The sequence below is a fragment of the Mustela lutreola genome, chromosome X (genome assembly GCF_030435805.1).
Source record: "Mustela lutreola isolate mMusLut2 chromosome X, mMusLut2.pri, whole genome shotgun sequence".
Classification (NCBI taxonomy): domain Eukaryota; kingdom Metazoa; phylum Chordata; class Mammalia; order Carnivora; family Mustelidae; genus Mustela; species Mustela lutreola.
The window spans coordinates 19,912,660-19,920,487 of record NC_081308.1 but is presented as its reverse complement, the minus strand read 5'-3'; the positions used below and the strand labels follow the sequence as shown (position 1 = coordinate 19,920,487).

General features: G+C 41.7%; 1 non-coding gene across 1 annotated transcript; it reads left to right on the top strand.

Moving 5' to 3' along the window:
* Nucleotides 1-3,303: 3,303 nt before the first annotated feature.
* LOC131822396 (small nucleolar RNA SNORD35) lies at nucleotides 3,304-3,390 on the top strand. The gene has a single exon (XR_009350255.1). It is a non-coding gene; the product is annotated as a small nucleolar RNA SNORD35 (small nucleolar RNA).
* The last annotated feature ends 4,438 nt before the right edge of the window (nucleotides 3,391-7,828 follow it).

Below are 7,828 nucleotides of genomic sequence, written 5' to 3'. Positions count from 1 at the left end.
TTCTTGCCAAGCAGGGAGCCCGATGCAGGACTCCATCCCAGGACACTGGGATCATGACTGGAATGAAGGCGGACACTTAACAACTGAGCCACCCAGGTGCCCCCTGATGCAGCACTTTTAATGGCCACCCCTATTTATACACATCAAAATCTGTTCAGATGAAAACTGACAAGATAAGTCATGACCAGGCACTGGATCTTTGGAGGGAGTCCCTTGCCCTTCCTGCCTGCAGCCCCACATACGAGAGTCCTAGGCTATCCTGTCCTGTCACTCAGCCTTCTGGGAAGTAGCCAATGGGACCAGATTTGCATTAAACTCTGGACCCCCAAGCAAGACATTCAAGAAAAGTCTAAATTTTTCTTAGGACAGGGAATATTATCCAGTGCTAGGTACTTGTCAGAGAATCTAGCTTTGAGGTGGTTCCCTGCATATTTTTTGTGTTCCCTATGATTTTATCTCCCTCTTCCTTCCCTTGCAGTTACGATTGCCAGGTAAAATACAGGGCGCCCAGTAGAAGTTGAATTTCAGTAAACAACAAATGGGTTTTTAGTACAAGTATGTCCTATGCACTATTCAGAACATATTTCTACTTTAAAAACCTATTTGTATATACATTTAAATGTGTTACAGTTACCAATCGTTATGTAAAAAGTTAGCATAAATTAACAATTCTACCAAATCTGTGATCTCCCTACAACTGCATGAATCTTATTATCAGAGTTCTGAAAGATCTGTCATGATTGAGCACTAATGCATAGAATTCTTGAATTATTATAATGTGCACCTGTAACTAATATAACACTGTACAGTAACTATACTGGAATTAAACTTTAAAAAAACTTAATAAAAATTGAACACAAGTTTTAAAAAAACAAAAATAAAAACCTACTTGTTGATTATCTGAAATACAAGTTTCACTGGGTTTCCTGTATTGATGGTTTTTCTGTTTGGATTTTTGTTTTTCTAAATGTGGCAACCTCACCGATTGTCGTCTTCCTTTTTTTTTTTTTTTTAAAGATTTTATTTATTTATCCGACAGACAGAGATCACAAGTAGGCAGAGAGAGAGAGGAGGAAGCAGGCTCCCCGCTGAGCAGAGAGCCCGATGCGGGGCTCGATCCCAGGACCCTGAGATCATGACCCGAGCCGAAGGCAGCGGCTTAACCCACTGAGCCACCCAGGCGCCCCCGATGTCCTCTTCTAACGGTTTTGTTCTTTCTCCTAAAATTTTCTTTCAGTGGGCTGTCTTCCCAACATCATTCACCTCTTGAAGGACAGTTTTTCTCCCCTTTACCTCCTGCTCTTGTTTGGTCAGGGTATTAATTTGTCAGGGTATTAATTTTTAGTGATTTTGAATTGTGATGGGCAGTATCAGGCTTCTGTATAAAAGGGCTCAGAGACATACATCAGGTAAACTTGAATAGGGCCTGTGTGAAGCCATCTGTTCTTTTTTTTTTTTTTTTTTTAAAGATTTGATTTATTTAGTTGAGAGAAAGAGAGAGAAGGAGCATAAGCAGGGGCGGGGCGGGGGGAAGGCGGCAGGGGCAGAGGGAGAAACAGACTTCCCACTGAGTGGGGAGCCCGATGTGGGGACTCAACCCCAGGACCCTGGGATCATGATCTGAGCAGAAGGCTGCTACTTCACAGACTGAGCCACCCAGGCGCCCCAAGCCATCTCTTCTGAAGTTTTGCCCTTAGCAAGTACCCCTTTGAGTTGAGCACTGCCTTCTCTAACTGGTACTTCTAAAACACCTCTGGGAAACATGAACACGAGTCACTAAGAGCTTAATAGAAATGGTAGTAATGATTTTTAAATTTTATCTCCACCTGATTTTTAAAGTCAAGTCCTTTTTGGAAGTAGAACATGCATACACAAGTATGTCCAATTAATAAATGCACAGCTGGATGAATTTCCCCAAATTGAACGTCCTCAAGGAACCAGCACCCAGATTAAGAAATAGAAAATTAGGAGGGAAATCCTGTCACATGCTACAATATGTATGAACATTATAACTGTGTGAAATAAACCAGTCACCAAAGGGTAAATGCTGCACGATTCCACCTGTATAAGATATCTAGAGAAGTCAAATTTATAGAAATAAAAAGTAGAAAGGTGGTTACCAGGGGCTGGGGGTAGGAAAATGAGGAAAAGTGAGTTATGGTATAATAGGTACAGAGTTTCCGTTTTACAAGATGAAAAAGTTCTGGAGACCTACTTCATAACAACGGGAATACCTACACTTAACACTACTGAACTGGACACTTAGAAACCATTAAGGTGGTAGATTTTATGATATGTATTCCTTCCCACAATTTAAAAAAAGAAACACATAATATTACCAGCTCCCCAGAAACCCTCATGCCCCTTCCCAGTCCATTCTGCCTGTCCAGGATAACCACTATTCTGATCGCCAGAAAGAGCCGGTCTTCTCTTAAAAAAATCCTAGAGTTAGTAGGAAAAAAGTTGATCTTTCCCGTTTCCTTCTGACAGGGAGAGTCCTTCAAATCAGACAAGGATTTGATGGTGCCTACCACACTGCCTGGCATACAGCAGAAGTAGCTCAAGGGGCGCCTGGGTGGCTCAGAGGGTTAAGCATCTGCTTCCAGCTCAGGTCATGATCTCAGGGTCTTGGGATCGAGCCCCGCGTCAGGCTCAGCAGGAAGACTGCTTCTCCCTCTGCTTCTGCTTGCTGCTCCCCCTGCTTGTGCGCGCACACACACACACACACACACAGAGACAAATAAAATCTTTAAAAAAAATTACCTCAAAAACGCTTGCTGATTCCACGTGGACTGGGAGCCTCAGGCTTGCCGATGCCAGAGGTGCTGAGGGAAAGGCAAGGGCACCTGAGAAGGGAGATACAAGTGCTGGAAACAAAAGACAGCTGCTCCGCAATCTTGACAAAGGTGAGCCCTGTGTACTCATTACAGGTTTGTTTACTGATGGGGCCTTTTTTTTTTTTCCCCTCTTCACTGTGTTGACAACATGACCTGTAGGTTCATATTTGAATCCAGCTCAAAGTATATATTTATTTTTTGTTACTGTGTGCACAGCACTAAGTGCTTATTTTCTTACCGGGGTGTTTTAGTGCCACTGCGTAGGGCGGGAGACAAAACGGATGTGTTTGCTGATGCCTGCCTCCACATTTCTCAGGGGCGACTTCGAAACTCAAGGAAACGGAGGTTCGCCTCATTTGACAACTGCCGTAATATTTGATCCACTGACTTTCCGAGAACATCCCTTTCCAAGAGGGCAGTGGAATGACAATACTGTAAACACTGACTAAGAAAATGGATACAATCCAGCAAATGATGACTTTTTCTCATGACGGGCTGCAGACACCACTGTGCGCAGCAGTGGTAACACCAACGGCTCAGCCGATGCCAGGAAGGAAAAAAGGAGGATAAAACAGTTCTTCTGGCCCACAGATGGCAGGGACGGGCGGAGAGTTCGACAGTCTGTGGGCAGGTATGCTGGGGACCTCGGAAACAAATGGTATTGCCCTATTATCCTAAGGATTAGTTATTTACATTATTATTGGGTCTCAGATCCAGTGATTCCATTAGAAACCCTCCTGTACGAACCCGAAATGAAACCCAGAGGGTACACTACATACCGCTATGCGTAACTGTAAAAAGTAATAACAACGGGCGCCTGGGTGGCTCAGTGAGTTAGGCCTCTGCCTTCAGCTTAGGTCATGACCTCAGGGTCCTGGGATCGAGCCCCACATCAAGCTCTCTGCTCAGCAGGGAGCCTGCTTCCCCACCCCCTGCCTACTTGTGATCTCTCTCTCTCTGTGTGTGTGTGTCAAATAAATAAATAAAATCTTTAAATAATAATAATAATAATAATAATACCCTGGCAGAAAGGACAAGTAAAAAGAAAGTCATGTATAATAAAATAACATGCACCTCAAAAGAGAAACCCACAGGCATGGCAATCCTAGAAGACAAAATAAAGTAGCCAAATGCTTACACTATCATAATATCACTGTGAGTGACAGCTCAAGGCCAAGACTGACACGGGTGGGCCTTAGCAGCAACTCAAATGACAACATCAGTACCAACCACGGTGCTATGACTCCCCAACATGGCGAACAACTTTGGGAAAATTCTAAGCAAAACTAAAGGCAAGCAACCTTCACTTTATACCGTGCTTGCTGTCTTGGAAAATTAGGTCTTTATTTTCACCTACATGACAGTCCAACAGCAGAGCTAAAGGTCATTCAGAACGTGGGACAATTTCTGGTTCTAGCTTCTCTGGCCCCGCCCTTTAAATGTCAACAGTGCTCCCCAATCATTGTGACAACAACAACAAAAATACCACCATCGATTTCTTTTTTTTAATGATTTTATTTATTTATTTGACAGACAGAGATCACAAGTAGGCAGAGAGGCAGGCAGAGAGAGAGAGAGTGGAGGAAGCAGGCTCCTTGCTGAGCAGAGAGCCCGATGCGGGGCTCAATTCCAGGACCCTGAGATCATGACCTGAGCTGAACGCAGAGGCTTTAACCCAGTGAGCCAACCAGGCGCCCCACCACCATCGATTTCTTAAATCCATCCCCCTACCCCAGGACAACATCACACCCCCCCCCATTTAGTATCTCTGATTTAGAGAAAAACCTTTTATCTGCAGAAGCATTTCTTAAATCTTAAAATACATCACTCATAAAATGACCCACAGCCTCAGCAATTCCCCCAACTGTGATTCCCATTCCCTCACATTTAAAAAAAAAAAAAAAGATGTTGAATTTTACAATCCCACCAAAAAGGAGTTTCCCAGTATCTGAGCCAGGTAGATCATCAAGAGAGACAATACATAAAATTACACAGCACTTTTGGGGAGGAATACTTACTTAGTATTTTAGTCATTAAAATAATAGGTTGACCAAAGGACAAAAGAAGAGCAAAACCCTGCAGGTTGTCTCATCAAGGAAAGTAATTTAATGAGAAGGTGTCATACAGATGTAGGATAATGATAGATACCGTAATTATTATTTTGTTCCACTTCTGCAGTTTTTCTGTTTAGTTGTGTTTTTCAAAAATACTCAGTAATTGTGGAAAGTCTTTACTAGCTACATAAATATAAATGAAAAATCCCACGTGTACCCTCAGTTCCAGTCTACCGAGCACTGCCCTCGGGGTGGGTTTCGTGTGTTCTGGGGCCAGCAGTGGGCCCACAGCATCTTGGTTTGAGCTCAGAAGAGCACCCTGCACTCACCGCTTCCCAACTGTGCATTCGGTGATGTTAAGTTGCTAGTCTGAAATCAGCAGTGATGGGTGACGGAAATATTTGCATGGAAATTGGCCACCATCACCCACACAGCCTTGCTTCCAGAAAGTCTGTTGTTAAACATTCACCAGACACGACGGTGTGGGGCTGGCTCCCAGGAAGGACAACCTGTCGCAGAAGTACAAAACAAGACTTTGTTACAAACTCTTGGAAAAGACCAGTCCCAACTGGGCTCTTTAATGTTTCATCAAATTCTAGTTAAGTACCAAATGATGGCTCACAAATGATCAAGGAAACAAAACTAAGCAGAAACATTATTCCCTAGAATCCAAATATTTATCTCATACCAACTATGTACCAAAGAGTCTACTTACATTCTTTCTGCAACAAGACACAAATTCAATAAGTATGTAATGTTCAATGGACCGATGTGTATGCTGCCAATTTAAAAGAGATCATTAAACAATGACACTAGTATTTTTCACCTTTATCAAGGGGAATACTAACATTTAATAGGCATTGTGCCAGACATTAAACAAATATTGTCTTGTTTGATCCTTACAACCACCCTGTAAGATAATCATTAGGTTGAGCCACATGAAATTGCTGACAGTTGACCAATTTTGACCTCCACAAAAGGCAATTTCCACCTAAATTATTTTCTTTGTCTTACAGACAAGGAAGCCAAGATCCCAATATACCAACTTGTCAAATGTCAAACAGCCAGTAAGTGACAAAGCCAGGATTCCAGGAGACCAGAATGGCTCCAAAGGCCCCGGGCTTCCCGCCACACACAGTCCCCAAATGAAAGAATTATTAGGCACATTTGATGTGTTACACACATTCAAAGAAATCTTACAATTAAACCATTTTGAAATAACTTGGGGTAAAGGAAATTAAATTAAGGACATGCATTTTGCCACATAACTAAACACTGGCTTCCTGGGTTTCTTAATCATAAATGATTAGAAATAATCATAACTGTTGATACATTTTAGAGACTGAAAAACATCTTAATAGAGATTGCAACCATTGTTTAACTTGCTCTTAAAAACTCAAATTAATGTTTATACTTAAGAAATTCCATTAATGTTCAATTTATACTTGAGAAATTAACGTTTAATTTGTACTTAACAAATGACTTTTTAAAAATGCTATGCTATTACTAGTACAAACCACCAAAGGTCTTACATTCACAGTCTGTGATTCTCAATCTACTAGAACAATGAGTGCTTCAGAAACGAATTACAGTCATGCATGTTTGAACCACAGGGTATGGTATAAGAGTGTCTCAATTTTTAAAAACTGAAACACAGTATAATCATGACATAAAACACACATTTGTACATGCATGTATGTCTGTGTGTACATATATATATGGACACACATATATTGTTGAAATATATGTATATATGATATATATATGTACAACTATATATTGTTGAAGCAAAAGTTTCATGAAAATTTTGGTATGTGCTATATTCTCTGATATTTTCTTTTTTCTTCATTTTCTTTTAGAGAAAGAGGGGGTTGGGGTAGGGAGTGGGCGAAGGGGCAGCAGGAGAGGGAGAGAGACAATCTTAAGCAGGTTCCACGCTCGGCACGAGGCGGGGCTCTGTCTCATGACCCTGAGATCATGACAGGAGCTGAAATCAACAGTCAGACTGAGTGACCCTGGCACCCCTCCAATATTTCCTTTTTTAAAAAAAAAAAAAGATTTTATTTATTTACTTGAGAGACAGAGAGAATGAGAAAGAGAGAGCATGAGAGGAGAGAGGTCAGCAGAAGCAGACTCCCTTGCCAAGCAGGGAGCCTGATACAGGACCCGATCCCGGGACTCCAGGATCATGACCTGAGCCGAAGGCAGTTGCTTAACCAACTGAGCCACCCAGGCGCCCCGCCTCCAATATTTTCTATCCTACCTTATTCCATTTCATTAAAAAATTCTGGCCACAACTTAGTTGTACCATTTTCACAATTCACTTGGGTGTTGCAACCCTCAGTTTGAAAACCAGTGTCTTAGCAACCTCTATTTTAGAGACTTCATCCACACCCCCCATTTTATTCATTTCCTTCTAGGCTACTCTGTTCTTTGCATCTACAACTTTGATCCCCCACTTACTAGTGTCTTTCCTTCCTTCCTTGAACAGATACTTACAAATAACCTGCTGTGTGCCATCAACAGCATGCTAAGTGCTGAAAATGCCGTGTATTCAGTCTTACCCTGACTGCAATGTCCATCCAATCATCATGTAAATAAACCTAAACTTCCAACTGTGCTATTAGTGCTATCAAGGACAGGTTCCAAGAGAGGGGGGATTTGACCTAGTTAGGGAAGACTCCTTGAGGAAATGGCACTTGAGCTGGGATATCAAGATCTGATCTAGTCTAATCTAATCAAGCCTATTCTATTTCATTATGAAAATGCTTATCTCCATCCCCTAATCTACTTTGAGCGACTACTCACTTAAAGTAGTAACTGTCTCCATTCACTTATAACATTTTCAAGGGTCATCTGAGTTGCAGCATTGTGGGTTTTTTTTAAAGATTTTATTTATTTACTTGCAGAAGAGAGACAGTGAGATAAAGAGAGAGA